We start from the raw sequence: 21,855 nt of genomic DNA, 5'->3' as shown, positions 1-21,855 counted from the left end.
AGATCCGCCTGCCTCTGCCTCCTAAGTGCTGGGGTTAAAGGCGTGTGCCACCGCTCCTTGATCCCTTTATGATTATTAAGAGATAGTTAACAGAAAAAAATAGTTAACAACATACAACCAGTAACAACAGAATGCAGTATATACTATATTAATAACAAGTGTGCACAATGCAAGAACCCACATCTTGAAAACAAGGCCCAAAGATACAGTGTTAAGACATGTCTTAGCTACTAATGTATTCATTCCTCTCTCCTTCCAGCAGCTTGTCTGTGAGAATAATGGGAAACCAAGACATAAATTTTAGCACTAAACAACAGCAATTGCTGAAATTAACACCAACCAACAGGAAGGAAAAAAAAATACCAATAGTCTCAGCCAGCATCCCATCCAGTCAGCAAAGAGTATCTAGCAGAACTGGTAACACGATGAAAACCCAGAAGTGCGCGTTTTTCTGTTTCAACTCTCTACAGTGAAGCTAGATGAAACTGGAGCAGGATCACTGCATCCAAGAAGATTCAAAGCACACACACCTGTTTCTTAACATTTGGAGCCCAAATTCCTTCCTTCGTGCTCTTCACCTTTGCATCAAAGTAAAACATGAATCACGTATTACGCTGTATCTGGTTTACTGCTGACATCATTGGCACAAGGCATTTTCCCAATATAGTTAACCTGAGACAGAGGTGAGCTAGCCAGAGGACTGCACAGTTGCTTCTTTGACTTCTGGTCATAAATATGCTTTTGACCTGGCCAGTGTCGAAGAATGTTTACGTTTCATAGTTCTCTCCCATTTCTTTTCTGTGTTTTCCATCTCATATCTTAATCCTTCTCTCTTCTGATACTTACACAAAAGTAGTACATTTCTCTTCTGATACCTGCACAAAAGTACTAAAACAATACTGTTATCATTTTTATTTCAAGAAGGTGATGCCAACATCAAATTCAAGAAACCTCTGTTACCTCAGGAACTTTCTTTATGAAGTTAATATATATTTTATATCAGATTTTAATTTAACAAACCTCAAAAATATTGCTTCTCTTATGGGTAATTTTGTTATAGATTTGCATAAGATACTAAAATTTGTTGATTAAAAAATGTTCATTTGGGCTCTGAAATCATAATGGTAAGAATACAAAACTAGATAATGTGTGTCTTTTGTTGAGTTTTAACTAGTTGGTAAACAACTACCCAACATTTGTTACCAAATATGATCTGTGTGAGGATTATTATTCTCATATTTTAGAATCACACAGATAGTAAGTGGCAGTCAGGATCCAAGTCCAGGAGGTCTGGGTTCCACTCCTCTCACATCGTAGGTCAGCACTTGGTCCTGGGTCACTGTGGAACACTTCAGAAGAACTGAACCTGCATCAGCTCAACAAGCTCGTGCAGTTAAGACTAGGACACACTTTGTCACTAATTCATAGGGAGAGGAGTATAAAGCTTTATATCTCTGACTAATTGTATAATTCTTCAACCAGACCTCACTTGCCCTTAGTGTTTTCTTTGAAAAAGAAAAGAAGATAATGAACCTCGGAGGGAAATGTGTCACTATCACAGTTAATATTCACTCTAATAAGTGAACTTCTTTGGAAAACTCAGAGCACTGAGGTAGACCATGTCCTCCGGGGAAAGAAGATACTGACAGCATTAAGCTACACATCCATGCAAAGTACTAACTCCTTGGGATTTCTCGGGTATTTTTGTGTTCCACCTCAGCAGTAAAGAGTGTGGTGCCATGAATTATTTAAAGACATGCTGCCTCCTGAAGGCTGAATTATGCCACTGCCTACCTTTTCCCTGAACAGTTTAATCCCACACCTCAGAAAGTAACTGCTCACAGCACACCTCCTTCTCCTTCAGAAATCTTTACCCCTGATGATATCAGACCTTACCTATTCCACCACCATTATTACTCCTACAGTTCCTCAGACATGAGGTTTTCATTTACTATTTCACTTTGGCACAGAAACTTTTTTTTTTTCAGTTTCTCCAGTCAAAGGCTTGGAAAAGAACACAGGAAACGTAGCCAGGAGAATTCTGCAACAATATTTTTTAAACCTTCATATGTCCAGATTTTAAAATACATACATCTATCTTTTCTTCAGAAACAGCAATAACTCTGAGCTGACAAAATTTTTATTAATGTTTTTAGTAACAGCTGGTAGGCCCAACATGTTTTTGGATCTGGAAAGAAAGAAAGAAACCCCAAACACCTCTCATCTACCCAGGATGACCTGGCTCAGCCCTGGTGAGGATTGGGAGAGTTCCTTTCATAAAGTCACATTTCATTAGGATGAGCCTTTTGCTCCACCTCAAACATATTTCAGCCCATCATCACCGTTTCATTTGATTATCAAAACACCAGTCTACATGTGACTCATCCTGCTACTGAGCTTCTGAATCACAATAGCAAAGTATGGAGGTACATGTTAAAATGGTAAAAGAGAAAGAAGACTCTCCAATGTACAGGAGATGAGAGTGACATAGAGCTACTGATAATAATAAATCACATTTATCTGAAGAAATAGTGTGAGAAAACAGTGCCTGGATAATTATTTCAAATTTCTACACCTATAAAAACAATGTTGCCCCCTTCCTTATGTTAACTGAAAATAAGGAATTTGTCATAGATTATAAAATACAATGCAGGCCCATCTGCACATAACTAAAGGTAGACTGATTAGAGCACAATTAATCCCATTTCAAACTCAGAATAAAACTAGACTTGGTTACTTAGTAAGGTCTCTTAATGGGTTCCCTAGTAAGGGGAACAGGGACTGTCTCTGACATGAACTCGGTGGCTAGCTCTTTGACTGTCTTCACCTGAGGGGGTAGCAGCCTTGCCAGGCCACAGAGGAGGACAACACAGCCAGTCCTGATGAGATCCAATAAGCTAGGGTCAGATGGAAGGGGAAGAGGACCTCCCCTATCAGTGGAATTGGAGAGGGGCATGGGATAAGATGAAGGAAGAAGGGTAGGGATGGGATTGAATGAGGGGGAGAGCTATAGCTGAGATACAAAGTGAATAAATTGTAATTAATATAAAAAAAATAAAAATAAAAAAGATTCCTTGATAATAAAGATGTAAGAAAAATAAATATTCAAATATATATTCAAATATAAATTCAAATAAATAGTCAAAAAGGCCCCATGTTCCTAGATTCCTAGATGAAGGGTCTCATAAACTCAAATTCTTGAAAGCTAAGAAACATCAAAAGATAATTTACTTTATACAGTTGTTCCCACAATTAAGTAGCAAGCCCCGTCTTCTGGATACTATATAAATGCAGGACACTCAGAGCTTACATTATGCTGATGGCAGAAGCAGAGTTGCAGGGGATACTTGACATTGGTGAACCACTGTCCTCGTGCACTGCTACTCCTCACAATACTCAGGTGTAATGTTTATTACCAGTTACTAGGTTAACATCATCTTATAGGTGAAGACCTGGGGGAGCAGAGCGCTGGACCAGAGAAGCATTTAAATTGTGTCTGGTTTGGATCCCAGGTTTCTGTGCTACTTTTCACACTAACCTCCCCACCAATCAGAATTCCCAGTTAACAGGCATGCTGACTGCAGCTATGCTGCTGTCCTTAGACACCATGCCCTTCCTTCTCCTTGTCACAGAATTCGTTCCCAAGGGACTCTCCCCTCAGGTGCTCTGCCCAGCCCTTCATTCCAACTTGTACCATCTCACCTGCAAAATCCTCTCCATTTGACAGAAGGAAAAGGTCAGTCTTATCAAAGTTAATGTGAGTGTGAAAATGACTTTTCTAGATAACTCTATTTGAGAGTTTTACCATTCCCAAGGAACATTTTGGTAACTCAAGCAAACCATGAAGGAGAGAATTTGCTATTTGGTTGTTCTATGGGGTTTCTGTAATACAAAAAACAAGCATTGGAGTCACATAGAACTTGGCATTCTCGTTACCAAAATCAGTGAGAGTTTCACACATGACATTTTTAGACTATTTCTTCACCTGATTTTTTTTTCTTGTGTGTGTGTGTGTGTGTGTGTGTGTGTGTGTGTGTGTGTACGTGTGTGCATTGTGTATGTTTACATGAGTGTGGACCTGTTTGCGTACATGTGTGTAATACACAGGGAATAATATTGGGTGTCTTCCTTGATTTCTCCCCTCCCATATTGAGGCAGGGTCTTTCACTTAACCTAAAAAAACAAAAACAAAAAAAAAAAAAAAAACACAAACTCAGCTAGTCTATCTAGCCAGCTTTCTCCATAAATTCTCTGTTTCCACTTCCTGAGTGTCAAATTATAGACCTGTAGTTCATCTGACATTTACATGCGTGCTGGTAATCCAAGTTCTAATTCTCAAACTTACACAAGCTTTCACCCACTGAGCCATCCCCGAAGCTCTCTCCTTGATTGTTTCTAAAGAAGATAGTAATTCTTGTACATGTGTGTTGTCACAGTTAGATAGCGTGTTGTAGGCTTAGCACCTAATGCACAATCTGACATGTGTTGGGCATTCAACAAATGCCCCCATTCTACCAGCATTATTCGAAGCACCTGTCTTAGACAACATCTGACAAAGGGAAGCAGAATTGCAAGGCTTCTGGTTGCTAATTAGGACAGACATTCCGTTATCCATCTCCTTGGTAACATGTAATAAACATATATGCTTCTTGACAACTGAGAATGAGTCAGCGGGTCTTTGGAAAACTGATACAACCAGCGTCGTGTAACTGCTGCTATGCTAGAGTAGTGACCATGATGCTAACATTGCACTGTGTTTTAGGCTATAAAGGAAAAAAGTGTGGCTGAGAGATGAAAAATAGAAAAGGATACAAATTCATTTTTCATAAACCTTATATGATAAAGGCTATGCATTTTTTGTGGACAGTCATACATAAGTATTACTGAGAAAGGTATGATCTCATAGTAATAAACAAAGAAGGGGTGGTGGGGTATAATTGTCTAGATTCTTCTTGATCTTTGGGTATACGACACGACACTTCTAAAACAAAGGACTTTATGACCTCCATTGGGAAATAGGTAGGTAAAATTTATTTGTGCCCCATTACAGTGGAGAAAGACAGCAGATGGCCAAAAAAGACCTTCCTGTCTCTAAGAGGTCCTTAGTTTCCTTCAGTTTAAAATATACATTATACTGATAAGAACAGATACTACACTTAATCTTAGCCAAAAGGCTGAGAAGGGAAGAGGGAGAGATGGTGGGACTGAGAGGAGATGAGGGAGAGAGCTACAATCGAGATCTAAAATGAATAAATTACAAAAAAAATATGCATAATACCATAGTATGGTAAGTTGGAGGGAGTGGACAAGACTTCTACAATGCTAAAATGGCAGGGACCTTAATGTTTTTCAATTTTATCTATTTATTAATTCATGGGGGAGGGTGGAGCGCACGGCCGTCTCCCAGACATGAAAGTCAGAGTACCATCCATAACATAATCTACCAAGTCATTCATTTCTTGTCTCACAGTTTGGTCAAACAAACAGTAAGTGCGACTAAACAAATCTCATCTATCGATGAGCTTATAGATACATAAGCGATGCTTACCTTTCAGAGACATAAGGAAGATGAACAACAAGGAAGTCAAATAAACAGGATAATATCAAGTATCAAGAAATGCAGTGAATGAAACAAACATGATACTGACTAGCTTTGGGCACTACATTGACCAGCCTGATCAGGAAACGCTTCTCGCAGGAGATGGCATTTGGCTGGAATCCTAATGACATGAAAAGGCATTAGACACATCCTAGAGCCTATTCTCACAGAAAGTACATTATAACCAAACTAGTGAATTCTGTGAACAGAGAAGTCAGTGGGTCTTAAACACAGTAGAAGCAGCATGAGGCAGAGACCAAACAAGATGCAGATGAGTGGGCGATAATACCATTACAGGTCATAAGTACCTTCCAGGTTTTCTTAAACTAGAGGAGAGATTTGAGGAATCAAAATGAGGGTTAAAATACTATCCATAAATAAACTGTAAAGCATCCAAACAATGGAATGTTATTCAGCACCAAAAACAAGCAAGCTATCGAGCCATAAAAATATAGAAGGAAGCTTGCATAAATGCATGTTGCTAAGTAATGAACCTAATATGAAAAGCCTCCCTACTATTAGTTTCTGTAAATGCTTAAAACGTGATTTAGTGGTTACAGAGGCGACCTGGGTAGAGATGAATGCAAACAGGCAGGGCATAAAGGATCCCCAAGGCATTGAAACTAAGCTGTGTGATACTAGAATGGCAGATGTGTGCCATTATCCCTTGCACAAACTGAAGAATGTGCAATACCAAGAGAGGCTCCTATTGTGCTCCAGACTTCGGTGGTCTGCCTGAGTAGGCTCATCATGGGAGAGGGGGATACGCAGGAACTCTACTCTTTCCCCTCAGTTTTGCTGTAAGCTTTAAAATTACCTAGGTCTGTTTCTAAAGGTTAAATAATACAAAAAAATAAAAAATAAAATTCAAGTGTATATAAAGGAAGGCAGGTGTCTCCTTCACATCCCTGATGACATCCTCTGGTTACCCCAACTCTACAATGAGTGTTGACTAAGATTTTTTTTTTTCGTACATTATGAAGGGACTCAGTGAGCAACCCTGAAAAACACTGGTTATGTCCCAAGAATCAGACACAAAATAAATTAAATTCTAGCACGATTTCTACTCACATTCTTATTTTAAGGATTTTTTTTTAAAGTAAGAAACTAGAGAGATGGCTCAGCCAATAAAAACTCTTGTTGCTTTTCCTGAGGATCAATGCTCAGTTTCCAAAATCCAACTGAGCAGCAAATAATCACTGTAGCTCCAGCTCCACAGGATTAGACACCTGAACGCATGTGGACTACACAGAGATGCATAGATTTATAACTAAATAAAGTCAAGAGAAATGGTGTAACATGAGCTTTTGAAAAGTTTTTTCACAAAGTATATATTTTACCTGCTCAATCCAAAAGCAGCTTTAACATGTGTTGAAAGTATCCACTTCTATACTCAATCAGGACTCAAAAACAAGTAGCAATTTACCTGTTAGTGAGTCTGTGTCAAATATCTGCATTGATAACTATTGGTAGAGGGAGACAAAAATGACAGGTTTGAAGATAAGATGGAAAACAGATGATGCATACCTTTAAATTTTTTTAAACAGATATTGTAATCATTGCTTTTTTTTTTTATTAATCAGGGCTTTTTTGAGTAACAGAACTGATAGAATGAATCTATATAAATATAGAAAGGGGATTTATTAGTATGGTTTACAGGCCGTGGTCTAGGTATCCCAACAATGGTTATCTGTTAACAGAAGGTCCAGTAGTTGTTCAGGTCATAAGGCTGAATGTCTCATCTGGTCTTCAGTATATGCTGGTATATGCTGGTATCCTGATGAAGTAGGCTCCAATGCCAGTGAAGAACTGGACTTGCCAGCAAGAGGGAGAGACAGCAGTCAAAGAGAGTAAGCTTCCTTCTTCCTTGTCTTTTTATATAGGCTGCACCAGGAGGTGTGGCCCAGATTAAAGGTGTATTTTTCCACCTGAAAATATCAAGATTAATAGTGGGTCATGCCACTTCAAATAGACCCCAAGCAGGTGCACCCAGCCAGTCGGGTTTTAGTTTATTCCAGATGAAGTCAAGTTGACATCCTAGACTAGCCACAAGTAATAGTATAATGTATTATGACATATTATGATTCCTTTAAAATCACCATATGCCAAGTAATACAGTTCTTATGAATAACTTATTATTTTATTGTTTCCGCCTACTCCTGTACAAGGCCAGATACTCATACAGAGCATTTAGATGTTATTTATGTTTGCTGTGCAGCAGTGTCGTCTATTTACATTCCTTACAAGTCTTGTCAGACAGATCTTGAAATAAGTTTGTTTTCTGTGGATACACTTCAAGGACCGAACGCTAGACGCCGCCCAAATCACATGCTGGGAGGTGGAGAGAAGCCAACATGACATTGTAAAAACGCTGGCAGTTATCATCTGAGTGAGTCGGCCCAATACACAGGACCAGAACTTCAATGTTTCCCTGTTCCTTACTCAGAGATAGAACTGACCCAGGAGAGGAGTCTGAGTGGTCAGGTCCTCAGCCAGGCAGCTCCGCACTGTGAATGATTCCAGGACAGGGAAGCGCTCGCCCCACCCCCCTCTCTCTCTCTCCTCGTTTTGTCTCCAGCGACTGCTTGGCCCTTGCTGGATATTGAACTGTATTGAATGGATGGATCGACTGATTAATGACTGGATAAGCACATTTCTCTCGTCCTTTTTTGAGAACTCCAATCTCTTAAGTACAATGCCAGGCATTATCTGAAGGTTGCTATGCAAACAAAGGCAAACCGCCAAGCGGCGTTTATTAGGAGAGATTTATAGAGAGGGAAACAGTAGTGAATATGAGCGTCCTGGTTATCCTTGGCACATTCCAGACGAGGAATACGCACAGTGATCCAGCAGGCCTGGAAGTCGGACTCCGGGAGGGAGTGCTTGCTCCTTTGACTGTGAGGCTTTAAACTGCTGATTAGAGGAGCGTCAGCCCTTCCGCTGGTGTGATCAGAGACTAAGATAAAATAGCAACATGGCATGGTGGAACCTTGGTTTCAGCCTTCTCCTGACCACTCAAGGGTAGTCTAGGGGAGAATCAGCTTCTCTCCTGCCTAGAAGACAGGGTCTAAGCTTTGAAATTCTAACCATGTGATGTGACAGAGGTGTCGGTATTTGCTCCGTTCATATGCTCCTTTGGGAAACAGCAGCCCCTGCCATGGGGGAATGGGAAAGAAGGCTGAGATCCAGCCTTGCCAACAGCCAAAATGTCTCATCTTAAGCACAAACTTAGGTGGACAACCAGTCTCCAAAGAGTTTTGCTGGAGGTTGATTCTGCTCCCGTGAGGGCAGTCCATAGGAAATCCCTTTTGAATATGTTCACCCCGCGCCTCTTAGCGGCACTATAACAGCCACACGTTAATCATGCCATCACAAACCAGCCACTCCCCACCATGAGCTGGTAGAGGAGCTCTGTGGCAAGCCACAGCTTCCATAACACACTTCTAATCTCTCTGAGGCACTTGGTACCTTCAGTTACACATTATCCAGTCCCAGTCAGGACAGCTCCTCCAAATTGCTCAATATGCCTACATCCCTAGCCTCATAAGTAGTCGAATATTACAATTCTGAAGCTGTGAAAACCTTGCTAGGTTCTGGAAATTTAGTTGGAATTTCAAGTACTCCACGGCCCTCTGGAGAAGTATTTTGGGTTGAGGCAGAGGTGGCTACCTTAACCTCCCCACATGCCATGTCACCTTGCTTACAAGAAGTCTGCCCTTGATCCAGCCAGGAGAGAAGATGTTTTCGACTCATGTGTCCCATTGTTCTGGAACAGGTTCAAAGTGATCTAATGAGATTATAAACACCAAGTGAGAATCACGTATCTGGTCACATGCAAAAACATCAAAGGTAATGAATGGGGAGGACAGATGAAAGAAAGCAGGAACAAGATGCATTGGCTGCTTCTTCTTCTTCCTTTTCTTCCTCTTCTTCCTCTTCTTCTTCTTTTCTTCTTCTTCTTCTCTTCTTCTTCTTCTTCTCTTCTTCTTCTTCTTCTTCTTCTTCCTCCTTCTTCTTCTTCTTCCTCCTCCTCCTCCTCCTCCTCCTCCTCCTCCTCCTCCTCCTCCTCCTCCTCCTCCTTCTTCTTCTTCTTCTTCTTCTTCTTCTTCTTCATGTCTGTGTTTGCCTGGATATCCACGGAGGCAAAAGTGGTATCCCGGTCTTGAATTCTCTTCAGTTCCTCTCATAGTGGCTCAAAACAATTGTTGAGTGGGACAAAAAGAAACTAGAACAGTATGTGGTAATGCACTCATCCTCCAACTCTCAGAACTTGGAAGATGAGAGAAAGGTACTCAACCCTAGAGGACATTCTGTCCCAGAGGAGCCATAAATTCAATGTAAGACTCGGATGAATTATTAAAATGTAGTATGTAGGCAGACTATGCAGGGCTGAAATGGGATCATGACAACAAGTCCTTAATCTGTTTGCTATTAGGGTGGAGAACAAGATGGCACTCTTCTCTTCTGGAATTTAGGCATACTTTCTGGTATTTAAAGGAATACAAGGGAAGCTCACACAGGCTAAGCTAGATCTCCTTGTAATGTAAATACTTTTCCAATGGAGAAAAAAAAATGACCAAAAGATGGTGAGTTTGCCTTTTGAAAATATTTCCCAGACATTTTTTTTCAGTGTTAACAAAGCTCTCTTGGAGTGTAACTAAGTGTTTCTGAGGAATGGTAATTTTAAAGCAGAGAGAAGGAAAATTTCAATAAGAACCAAGCTGCCCCAACTCTCCCTTTATTTTTAAACAGAACCATCAAAGGGAAGCTAACGGAAACATACTTAAGTGGCATTAATTCATCCCTAAGAGGGCTCTCCAAGAGTTTTATTGCTACATAAGGGAAAGCCATAAACCAGCAGGAGGAGAAAGCAAAGAAAATAAGTCTGAGGAGTCTTCCTAAGAAGGTGGGTAGGTGGCCAGTAATGTATCCTTGGCTAGTTTCCACACAAAGAGACAAAAATTCACGGCAGAGATGCAGTCCACAAACAACCACAGTGAAAAGCATGGAGCATTACAAAATGGTGAGCACTGCACAGGAACATAAAACAACAGTGTTCATCTCTTCTCCTCCTCAACATATGGGATTTCATGCTCATTCTTAAACCCTCACCTACTGACTGACCTTTTTCAGTACCTAGCATAATGAACAGAGAGTAGAAAGGTAGGAAAAGGACAGTATGTCTTGGACCTTCAAGTACATTAGGGATCACTTAGTCTAGCACTCATGGTTTTATAAACATGGCATGTCGGAATTATTTTTTTGAAAGGAGAGAACTTCAGAGATCTGCTACTTGAGATCTGAAAGCCATAACTTAAAATCAGACCAGATTTTGAAAACTGCTCCCATGATACTACAATTTAGCTCAAGCCAAATCTGTGGCCTTTCTCATAAAGAGAACCTTGCAAACATCCCCTAAATTGGTGAATTGGCACCAATCTCATTTATTCTAAGACCATCGAATGCTTTTCTGTTCTTTATAAAGTTTATAAAAATCAAAAGCAGCACTCTTTATTAACTTAGAAGAAAAAAAATGGCTATTATGTAGGATTTTCCATTCTTACAATCTGGCTGTAGACATCAGGACACAAAATTAGGGGCATGAGGATAAAAATAGTATACACAGAAAAGAGTACTATCAATGCAGGCTTAGTGGCTTTGCTGCTCCTCTGGCCATCACAACACCTCAGCTCTAATTTTGCATTTACATTAGTGAAGGGACAACATGAAAATAAGACTGTTCATATATTCATTTGAAAGGATGCATCAAGTCTACTCTATGCATGGCTATGAAGTAAATGCAAAGATACTGCACAAAGAGAAAGCCCTGTTTTACTTTTATGTTCACCTGAATGACTTATGCTGAGTGCACTTTCCCCTAATTACTAGTTTCTAGAACTCTTAAATAAGAATTTATTTTTCAAAATAAATTATAATTGTATCAATTGGGGGAAAATTAATGTTTTACATTGAGATAAATGTTCATGGCTGAATATGGCTTCATTTTTATCTGGTACTTGAGATTTGAAGTTATCAGTTTGTTACTTTGTAAAAGGAAATACATAAAAAGTATATGTCAGACTGAATTTGTCAGATTCAAAACTCAGTTTTGTTTTTTTTGTTTGTTTGTTTTGTTTTTAATAACCAGACTTCTACAGATGGGGAGTATATTTTTCAGATACAACCCCAAAATTGAAAAACAGTAAAACTGTTCACTCCAGCAATATTTATATTACTGAAGTTGCAAAGAAGCACAGAAGCTCAAGCTAGGAAGAGCAGTGAGCTGATTGTTGTCATGGGCTAGAAGTTCGTAGTCATTATTTGTGAAGTTTACTTCTGTCGACAGTTGAGAACCTGTCTCTAGATTCTGCAGTCACGTCTGCTGCTGTCAACACAGAAAAGTTTGCCTGATTTTTATGACCAGTCTGGAACAGAGTTAAAAAAAAAAATATATCATTCATATTCTTCAAATAACACTGCAACAAAATGTGATGGAATGTATGCCCAAGACCCTCTCTTCTTCCTCCTCCGCTTCCTCCTCCTTCTCCTTATTCATCTTCTTCTTCCTCTTCTCTCTCCTTCTCAATCCTCTCCTTATAACCCTTAGCACAATTCAGTACTTAGACCTTTACTTGATCTAAGCCCTCTTCTAAGTACATTTCTTGTGTTAATTCCCTGAATCTACCAACAACCTCCTTCTGTCATCATTCCAAGTCATCATGAGGAATTCAAAGATCACCCTGATAAATAAAAGAAAAAATAAGGACTTTATTGACGTAGCTTAGCTCCAAGATGCTGCTCTTCACCATCAACCAATGCTTCAGCTCTTTCACAGTTGAGCATGTCAAATGTATGCTCTCGCATGGTTTGGATGAAGGATAAGAGATGAGTTCCACTTCTCTCCTGTTGATGATTCCCATTTATCTTTCATCTCTTAGTTCTGACGCCTCCCTTTCAAGTCCAGGCCAACTTAACACTACTTTGTCTACATACATATACTACATGAAGCTCTTACTTTTAGCTATTGATCATCAACTAACAATGCATCCTTGTTTAATTTTCATATACATGTTATATATATATATATATGTATATCATTAATATTGCACCTTAATCTTTGTTAGAATAATGTGAAATTGGCACTTAAATTAACCCACTGTCAGTGGAAAGATACAAAGCCGGGAGTCTAAAATTTTAGAAAATAGTGGCACGGCACAGGAAAGATCAGAAACAGCATTTTAGAACGAGGGATGTTAGAGACCACCAGGTACAGAGGTGTCCAGCAGGATGAAAGAAGGACCTGGAGAAACAAAGGGTTTTTCCCTTTTCTGATATTATCATTTGGGGGGTTGGGTTGGGAGATGGGGACCCTCTCTCCTACCACATAATGTTAAAGTGAACCAAGTTTTCAAATTTCCGACGTTTCACAGTATAGACTGACTTCCGGCTTCACTCCACAAACTGGAAGAGCTGCCCAAACAAAGAGAGCCTTCCCATGACAGGAAGGTAGCGAGCAGTTCAGAGCAGGGCCAGTCACACCATATTCGCCACAAGCCAGCACCTCCACTACTCCCTCCAGGAACGGGGCTTCCATCTGAGCTAATTCATTCCCTGTGCTTCATAGCTGAGTAACAGAAGGACTTCAGGTGTGTATAAGCACATCCTCATAGAGGTCACAAACAAGGAGACCTGCTCAGTCTTTCGTCTGTTTCAGAGTCCTGTCGACAATCATGTACTAAGAAGTCACACTTATGAAGCTTTTTTTACAATGTCATTCTATATGCTTTTGTGAACTTACTTGTGCCATGGAATGAGTTCTGCTCATAAAAATGTCCTTGCACATTTCCAGCCTGCATAACTCATGTTTCCTTCAAATCTGGCATCCTTTCCTTAGTTCCCTATCCTTTCTCTGGACGAAGAAATGTTCACTGGATTAACTGAAAACCTTATGATTTTCCTCCCAGACAGCACATCCATCTCTCTCCCTCCCTCAAAATAAACCCCGCCCTTTAAATAAATGGAACTTGCAATACCAAGATATCTGTGGTTTGGTTGCACTTTGTGCTTTGCCTGTGTTCAAAGGGCAGGATGTTACCATGCAGGCTAATTATCTAGATGGAGCTGTGGTTACAAAGTGGAGGATTGTAGAGACTGCCCTTTCTGTGGCTGACAATTTATCACAATTTGGTGTTTTAGGCTTAGTCCCAGATTGAGAACTAAATTATTTAAAAATTTAAACTCTCTGTTGGGAACAGTCATGTGGAATGATTTCTGCTGCTCTTGAACCAGGCAGCAGAGAAAACAAACATATTTTCACTGACCAAGAAACTTGATTTTTTTTATGTTCTTATAATTCAGAAATTTACAGGATTGTTTTAACTTTAGAAAGTTAAAGTTTAGTGTTCTGACTAGAAATTAATTCTGTATGTGGAGGTGGATATAAGATAGGAGGTACCAATTTTGGGAGAAAATAATTACTTTTATTTTCTAAGAGCTGTTGATTTGATTTGATGTTTTGTCCACGTACAATAACAATTCTAGGGATTTCATTTTATTATCAAGTTTTTAATGGTTGTATGATTCAAATAAATGAAATGTCAACAGCTGAACTCCTCAAAGCAACTGTCCCAAGAGCTGGAGGGGATGCCAACACTGGGTATGACCCTTAAATTCTTCTCTAAATCTACAAGACACTTACACCTCATGCAGCGATTCAATTAATAAATGTATTAGTATACAGAAAAATAGATTAAGCTCAAATTTGTTTCTTGATTTGGGTAATTTGTCTCACAATTTCTCATTAAAATACCGGAGTGAACAATCTCCTGACGTAACAGCTCATTCACTGAAAGGGAATGCCAGCACGGGGCTTGGCTTGATGTCCCGGTATACACGGACGGAGTAGATACAACGGGCCACACAGAGCGAAGCATAAGGAAAGAACTTTCATGCAGTCACTGTCCTCAGAAATCACTGGCCCACACATGCCTGTGAAGGTCTTTATCTCTGAGTCTAGTTAGCTAGTGCCTAAGCTAACTAGAAACTGAGCCCACCGTACTCAATATAGCTCAGATTTCTCGGTTTTCAAAGGTCTTCTTACATTTTCTAATTTTATGCCACATGAGCTTTATGTAACCCCTCACTCTCTCCAGAAAGAGTGTCATGCCCCGATGAAACACCAGTTGGATTAGGACAGAGGAGAAAAGAGGAGCTGAGGCTCAACATTTGGTTTCCCTTTGCCCTATCTCCCATGCCTCAGGGCTACCCTAGGGCTCCCTGGTCCTTAGCACCCTGACTAGAGTCAAGGCCATTCAGGAAGCAAGTCTGCTTTTGTCTTACCATGGGATAGGATTTTAAATTTGTGGGTTATGTGGCCTCAGATGCTTTGAGTGGAGTCTATTTTTATCATCTTACTTGATTAAATTAATTCATGTTATCTAGAGAAGACTACTTCAACCACAACTCCCCTGTGCCCATAGACTGGCAGTAACTTTTTCATGGGAAGTCTTTGCCAATGCTTCCACAATCATGTGGGCACAGGGATCCAAACCCAGATCTACTGTAAGACCAATGAGTACTATTTTTTTAATTAAATTTTTATTTTTTATATTAATTATAGTTTTTTCAATCTGTAGCCTCCTCCCTCATCCCCTCCCAACCCCACCCCCCTCCTTCATCTCCTCCTATACCCCTTCAAGTCCACAGATATGGGAGGTTTTCCTCCCCTTCCATCTGACCCTAGCTTATCAGGTCTCATCAGAACTGGATTTACTGTCTTCCTCTGTGGCCTGGCAAGGCTGCTCCTCCATCAGGGGGAGGAGGTCAAAGAGCTAGCCACTGAGTTTATGTCAGAGACAGTCCCTGTTCCCCTTACTAGGGTACCCACTTGGATACTGAGCTGCCATGGGCTACATCTGAGCAGGGGTTCTAGGTTATATCCATGAATGGTCCTTGGTTGGAGTATCAGTCTCAGAAAATACCCCTGTGCCCAGATACTTTGGAGGGCAACAGAACCAATGGGTATTCCTAACAGCTGAGCCAGTCCATGTCTCCAGCCCATTCATTCGCCACTCTTACTTCATAGTTAATATTAATTGAATGATTGCAAAAATTTTAAGGTCATATATTGTAGAGAGACATAGTTCACAGACATTTATTTTATTTGTTTGTTTGTTTGTTTCTTTGTTTGAGAAAGGATCTCATTATATAGCCCTATCCTAGAACTTGCTAGTTAGACCAAACTGACTTTATACTCACAGAGATCTGCCTTCTTCTGCTTCCTGAGTGCTGGGATTAAACACCATATCCAGCCTTCACAGCCACTTTTTTGAGAATTCTCAACAGCTTTCAGATTTTTGTTCAACCTTTGAATCCTCTTTAAAGCAAGCATTATGCTTTTATCTCTGAGCTACCTGTGGTTTCTCTTTGTTTATTTGTTTGGGTTTTTTTGTTGTTGGCTAATTGTTTTGTTTTTTGGTTTTTTTTTTTGTTTGTTTTTGGGGTTTTTGTTTTTTTGGTTTTGTTGTTGTTTTTGAGACAGGTTTATTTGTATAGTCTTGGCTTTCCTGGGACTCATTGTGTAGATTAGGCTGGAGATCTCAGAGATCCACTGCCTCTACCTCCCAAATGCTAAGATTAAAGGTATGTGCAACACCACCCAGCTTGCTTATTTAAAAAAAAAAAAATTATAAAGTGGTTTTATAAATTCTATCCCCAACTGTAAGAAAGGATATTGAAAAGTTATTGGGAGTATGAGATATATCAAACTTTCCAACATCAAAAACCCTTATCATCTCAATTCATAAATCTATTCACCTATGAAAGGTGTAAGTCTTCTCTACATTCTCAGTTCCTAGAAAATATCAGATTTAGAAAAGACCTTGAATTCCGATAATCAACATCCTCCTGCAAGTGAAGGAAATGATGCTCAGGCAAGGTGGGTGACTTAGACCTCCAGCTTAGGCACTCTGTGCTCTGAAAACAATGATGCTTTCATTCACGGGAAGGGGAAAATTCCACTTTAGAATGTTCTCTTTCAGGAGTTCTCTCTAGTGTTTTGTAAGCTGTTTAGCAGCTGACAATATTCCAGTTAGGGAAACAAAGGGAGCTAATTACGGGCTTCAAATATGTGAGTTATTATTTTAAGAAAAAATATTCTCCAGATGTTTCCCACCTCCTTTGAGAATGGAAAAAAGAGGAAATGAGCTTAAAGTCCAGCAGAAGAGATTCCGATTAGATATTAGGAAATCTATGAAGTCCTGTAATTGGTTACTCAGAGTATTGTGAAATCTTCTCTAGAGAGCTGACAGAATGCGGTGCTTGGCCACCCGTGTCAGGGGGGTTGCACGGGGGGGGGGGGGATATCCCCTGAGGTAATGCTCTGCTTGTAGCAAGGTGGGTTTGTTGGGTTCTCTTATTTGTTTGGGTTCTGTTACATGTTTCAGCATATTCACATCCCCCAGTAGCTTCATGATATCATAAATAACTAGTCGTAAGAACAAAGAGTATCAAATTCCGTTCAAAGTATTATTTCATAATGCACAACTTCATTGTTTCAACCAACAAAAAGGCTTGGTTTTGTAGGAGACAAAAATTGAGAAAAGTGAGAATGTAGTTAGATGGACGTGTGCCTCCTAAAATGAAACAGAGATGTGTTTCTAAAGGTAACCATTGAGCGTTTTAGATTTCTACCGTGAAATATAACAAGGATAAATATACAGTTCTGAATTTCAGCAAAGCAACCAATCATATAAGCACAGGATGTGGAGATAGCAATTGAAAGACTCTGATAGCATACCAGTTCTACAGAGCCTGGCATGGCTGTGCATGCCGATAATACCAACACTTGGGGGCGGGGGGAGGTAAAGGCAGTAGGATCAGGAATTCAATGTCATCCTCAGCAAGTTAGAAGCCAGCCTAGACTACGTGATACTCTGTCTCAAAAAAATGAAACAAAGAAAGAGAAAAAGAAAGAAAAAAAGAGATAAAATAAAGTAGACCCTAATAAATGAATTATGAACTAATTAACAATTATTAATCAAAATTATTACAAATTAGATGTTCACTGCCCCTCTACCCCCAGCCATTCTCAGGTTTCAGTTTTCTCATTTAATCAATAATTTTATTCAGAGATAATCTGGGCAGAGCACTGAAAGATTCTCTCAAGATAATCCATTCCCACAAAAGGATTCCATTTTCAGACTGCAATGTATAAAAGAGAAAAGAGGTGATCTACAACATATATCCTATAACAAGCACCTGATACATATTAATTTTTCTTCACTCTGCTGCACCCAGGAATAACTTCTTCACAGAGTCACAGCAAGTAGCAATGGATGTTACACTTAACCTGCTCTGGATTCCCTGAAAGAACAAATATGTCCCCCATTATTGTTTCTAGTTGGTCCTATCTTCCTATAAAACCCCGGTGTCAGCCCACTCACATACCAGTCTAATGTGGGTTTTTAAAGTGCATGCTCTCAGTGACCACCAACTCTATATCTGCTTCGCCTTCTCCTGCTTTGTTTCTTTCTTTTTCCATCATATCATTCAGATTTGTTGTGTCCACATCAAAGCATAATCCTCAAAGTGTTCAAAACTCATTTCTCACGTATAGGTTAAACAAATGTCAAAATTGTATTCAACATGCTGACAAAGTTTGTTCAAAATAAAGCTTAAAACCTTAATTTTTGAGAACTCACATAAGAAGAATACTGATATTAACTAAATTATATCAAAACTGATTAATAGTATAAGAAAAATAAAACCACAATCCTGAGAGTGATAATCAATATCAGTTAAATTATGTAACAGTAAATTATATCTATAATAATAATCTATGTAACAACAAAGTTCAGTGTCTGGTTAAGCAAGGAGTAGGCAAAAGATGGTCACATGACCTTTTATTCTCCCTGTTTCCCCCTTTTACTGAAAACAGATTCTTTCCTCATACAGTATATCCTGACTACAGTTTCCCCTTCCTTCCCGTCTGCTCGCTTTCTATCTCTCATTAGTTGAGAACAGGCTTCTAAGAGACAACAATCAAACATAACAAAGTAAAATATAACAAGATAAAACAAAGCCATCACATTGAAGTTGGACAAGCAAACCAACAGAAGAAAAAGAGCCCAAAAGAAGTTCAAACACCCTTTGATCTATAATGCTATCCTGCCTGTAAATTTATGCTAGGGCAATGGTGGCTCAAAGCTTGTGGCAGTAACCAGCTAACTAATGATTTGTCTTAAGGTTCACTCTACAACATGAAGCCCATACCTGACACTGCTTGAGTGACTAAGAACCAGAGACTAGATAGTTCAGGGACCTAGGACAAAACCAAATACTATTGGTTTAAAAAAAAAAAGCAGTGATAAAGTAACTCCTAATAATATTCTGCTATACTCAGAGATCATGTCATACTTTATTTAATCAATTTGTTATTTAATTGATGTGTTATTTATTTGTTTTTTCAATACAGAGTTTCTCTGTGAAGCTCTGGCTATCCTGCAACTCACTTTGCAGACTAGACTGGCCTCGAATTCAGAGAGTTTAAAATATTAAGTCTTTCCTACAAATTATTCATATAATTGTAAAAGTTATATGACAAGACAATGGGTTGTCTTATGAGTGTTCCCATCATTGTTAATATCCAAATGAAAAATAATAGTGCTTTGTGTGTTAACAACCATTACAGGAAAGATTTTAAACTGGAGCTGAGATTTAATTAACTATTTTGAAAGTCTGTATCAGCATCAAGTGATTTGATTATGAGGATTTGTCCATTAGCGCTCAGAACCTCCTCCCCCAAAGATCACATTTTCTTCTTGGCTACTGGAGGGAAAAAAATAGAGAGTTGGTTACAATTATACTAAACTTTAGGTTAAACTTGTAGAAAGATGAAGCAAATAATGGTGAGTGAGGAGGCAGAGAAGTTGAGTTAGAAGTTGAGTTGTTTCAGAGAAAGTTGGGTGTTCTGAGCTGATTCACCCATCTCAAAATCTGTGCTAAAATGCTTATCTGTGGTACCCCAGTGTATGACTATATTTAGAGATGAGATCTTTAAAAAATAAAATTATGTCAAAATGGAGTCGTTAGGGTGATGACAAAACAAGACACACACAAAAGATCATGTGGACACACAGAGTGCAGACTATAACTACAGTCCACGGAGCAGAACCACACCCTGACAAAGCACTGACCTTGGAAATCTATGCCTATTTAATTGTGGAAAGTACATTCCTGTTATTTAGTTACCAGCTTGAAGTGCTTCATTATGCTTCATTATCCCAGCACAATAGTACAATAGCTTTGAAACCTGAGAGATTACAAAACAATAATAATATCCCTGAGGAAAAGAGGACATATAATGACGTCATACGTAGAGGAAAGACAAAGATGAGGGGAGTACTTCTGAAACTATTAGTGAAAAACTACCCACAACTATATTGTGATATATAGAATTGTCCTTCTGTTCCTATTTGGCATCTTAAGAGAGATTATTTTAAAATAAACAAAGGAATAGAGAGATGGCTCAGTGGTCAAGAGCACATGTTCTTACAGAGGACCCAGGGTTGATTCCCAGTACCCATATGGTAGCTATCTCAAACTCTAGTTTTAGGGGTTCTGAAAACTTAGGCCCTATGAGGATCAGATTTGCATGTAGTACGTATACATACATGCAGGCAAAACAGTCACACATTAATATAAAAATAAATAAATCTTTTTTATAATCTATTTATTTATTTAATGTATATGAGTACACCTGCAGGCCAGAAGAGGGCATCAGATCCCCATATAGATGGCTGTGAGCCACCATGCGGTTGCTGGGAATCGAACTTAGGACCTCTGGAAGAGCAGACACTGCTCTTGACTGCTGAGCCATCTCTCCAGTCCCTTTATAATCTCAATATCCAAATCTTTACTCATAATTTATTTCCCATAGATGTCTTCAACTACCACCCTCTCTAGTTTCTCCCGCTCTAAGTCATTGTTGATTGCTTTACTCTATTACTGTGTGCTATGAGTTTGTGTCCAGATTCCTATGTTGTTATCCTAACCTCCAGTGTGATGTTGGGAGATATGAGAGATATATGATTAAGTAACAAGAGCAAAACCCTTTGGATTGGTACCCTTAGAAAAAAAACCAACAGGTCCTCACCCTTCCCCAACATGAAGGCAGAGTAAGAAGACTGACAAAAGTGAGGCACCGGTAGACTGGTATGTTGATCTTTGCATCCTCCAGACCTTTGAACTCTTGTTTACAACACCCATTCTGAGGTACTTCATCATGGCATCTTCAGTGCGCACACAACAATCTGCTGTTCATTTACTAGAGGAACCTGAGTGCATAGAGACACCCGCTTGACTTGCTCTACAGCACTCGTAGCCAACATTCAGAATTATTTTAACTTGTTTATCGCCTGTCAGTACTAGAAAGTGAGCTCAATAAGAGGCGACTCCACCTTTCTAATTAACCATTGTGCCTTTTGTCCCACACCCAAAAACTTTAATCTATAGATCAATAAATAACTCTATCTAGAGAATGAATTGCTCTGTAAATGCAATCAAGAGATAATTTTAAGCCACATTAAAAAAATAATTCTGGGAAATACTGGGAGAAGATTCTACCTCATACTTCATTTGCCCTTTCTTCACGTGTCTTGAAAAACTACAAACCCAGTGTCAGGACAAGGAGAAGGACTGGCAGATAAGAGGGGCTTGTCTACACTGCATCATAAACACACATGTATGCACAAGACTATGCTAGATTCAGAGCAAGGATCAAAGGTTAGACGTTTACATATTCTTTTGTATGGCAACCCAAAATCTCATGAGGATAAATATACAAAGGGTATGCTTAGAGCATCTAAAATAAAACATATCATGTTACTCTTATGTGTACATTACAGGTCACATGAGCGAAAACAAAGCCATTCCAACCTTGTCCAACTACAAGATACATTCAGGAAGTTATTCTAAGTGGTGAGGATTGGCAATTCTGACACCAAAATAAGTGACAGCCTTGGTTTAACTCTCTTCTCTTCTCTTCTCTTCTCTTCTCTTCTCTTCTCTTCTCTTCTCTTCTCTTCTCTTCTCTTCTCTTCTCTACCCTTCCCCTCCCCTCCCCTCCCCTCCCCTCCCTCTCCTTTCCTCTCCTCTCCTCCTCCTCTCCTCTCCTCCTCCTCTCCTCTCCTCCTCTCTCCCTCTCCTCCCTCTCCCCTCCCCTCCTCTCCCCTTCCCTCTCCTCTCCTCTCCTCTCC

General features: G+C 39.4%; 1 protein-coding gene and 1 pseudogene across 1 annotated transcript in view; one reads left to right on the top strand and one right to left on the bottom strand.

Moving 5' to 3' along the window:
* Positions 1-21,855, top strand: part of Col8a1 (collagen type VIII alpha 1 chain) — a 138,485-nt gene that overhangs the window by 103,135 nt on the left and 13,495 nt on the right. The window lies entirely within an intron of this gene.
* LOC129667643 (U2 spliceosomal RNA) lies at positions 5,025-5,186 on the bottom strand (annotated as a pseudogene).

Source organism: Psammomys obesus, unplaced genomic scaffold (genome assembly GCF_907164565.1).
Source record: "Psammomys obesus unplaced genomic scaffold, mPsaObe1.curated_primary_1811, whole genome shotgun sequence".
Taxonomy (NCBI): Eukaryota; Metazoa; Chordata; class Mammalia; order Rodentia; family Muridae; genus Psammomys; species Psammomys obesus.
The sequence above is the reverse complement of the archived record's forward strand: the minus strand, read 5'-3'. Positions and strand labels throughout refer to the sequence as shown.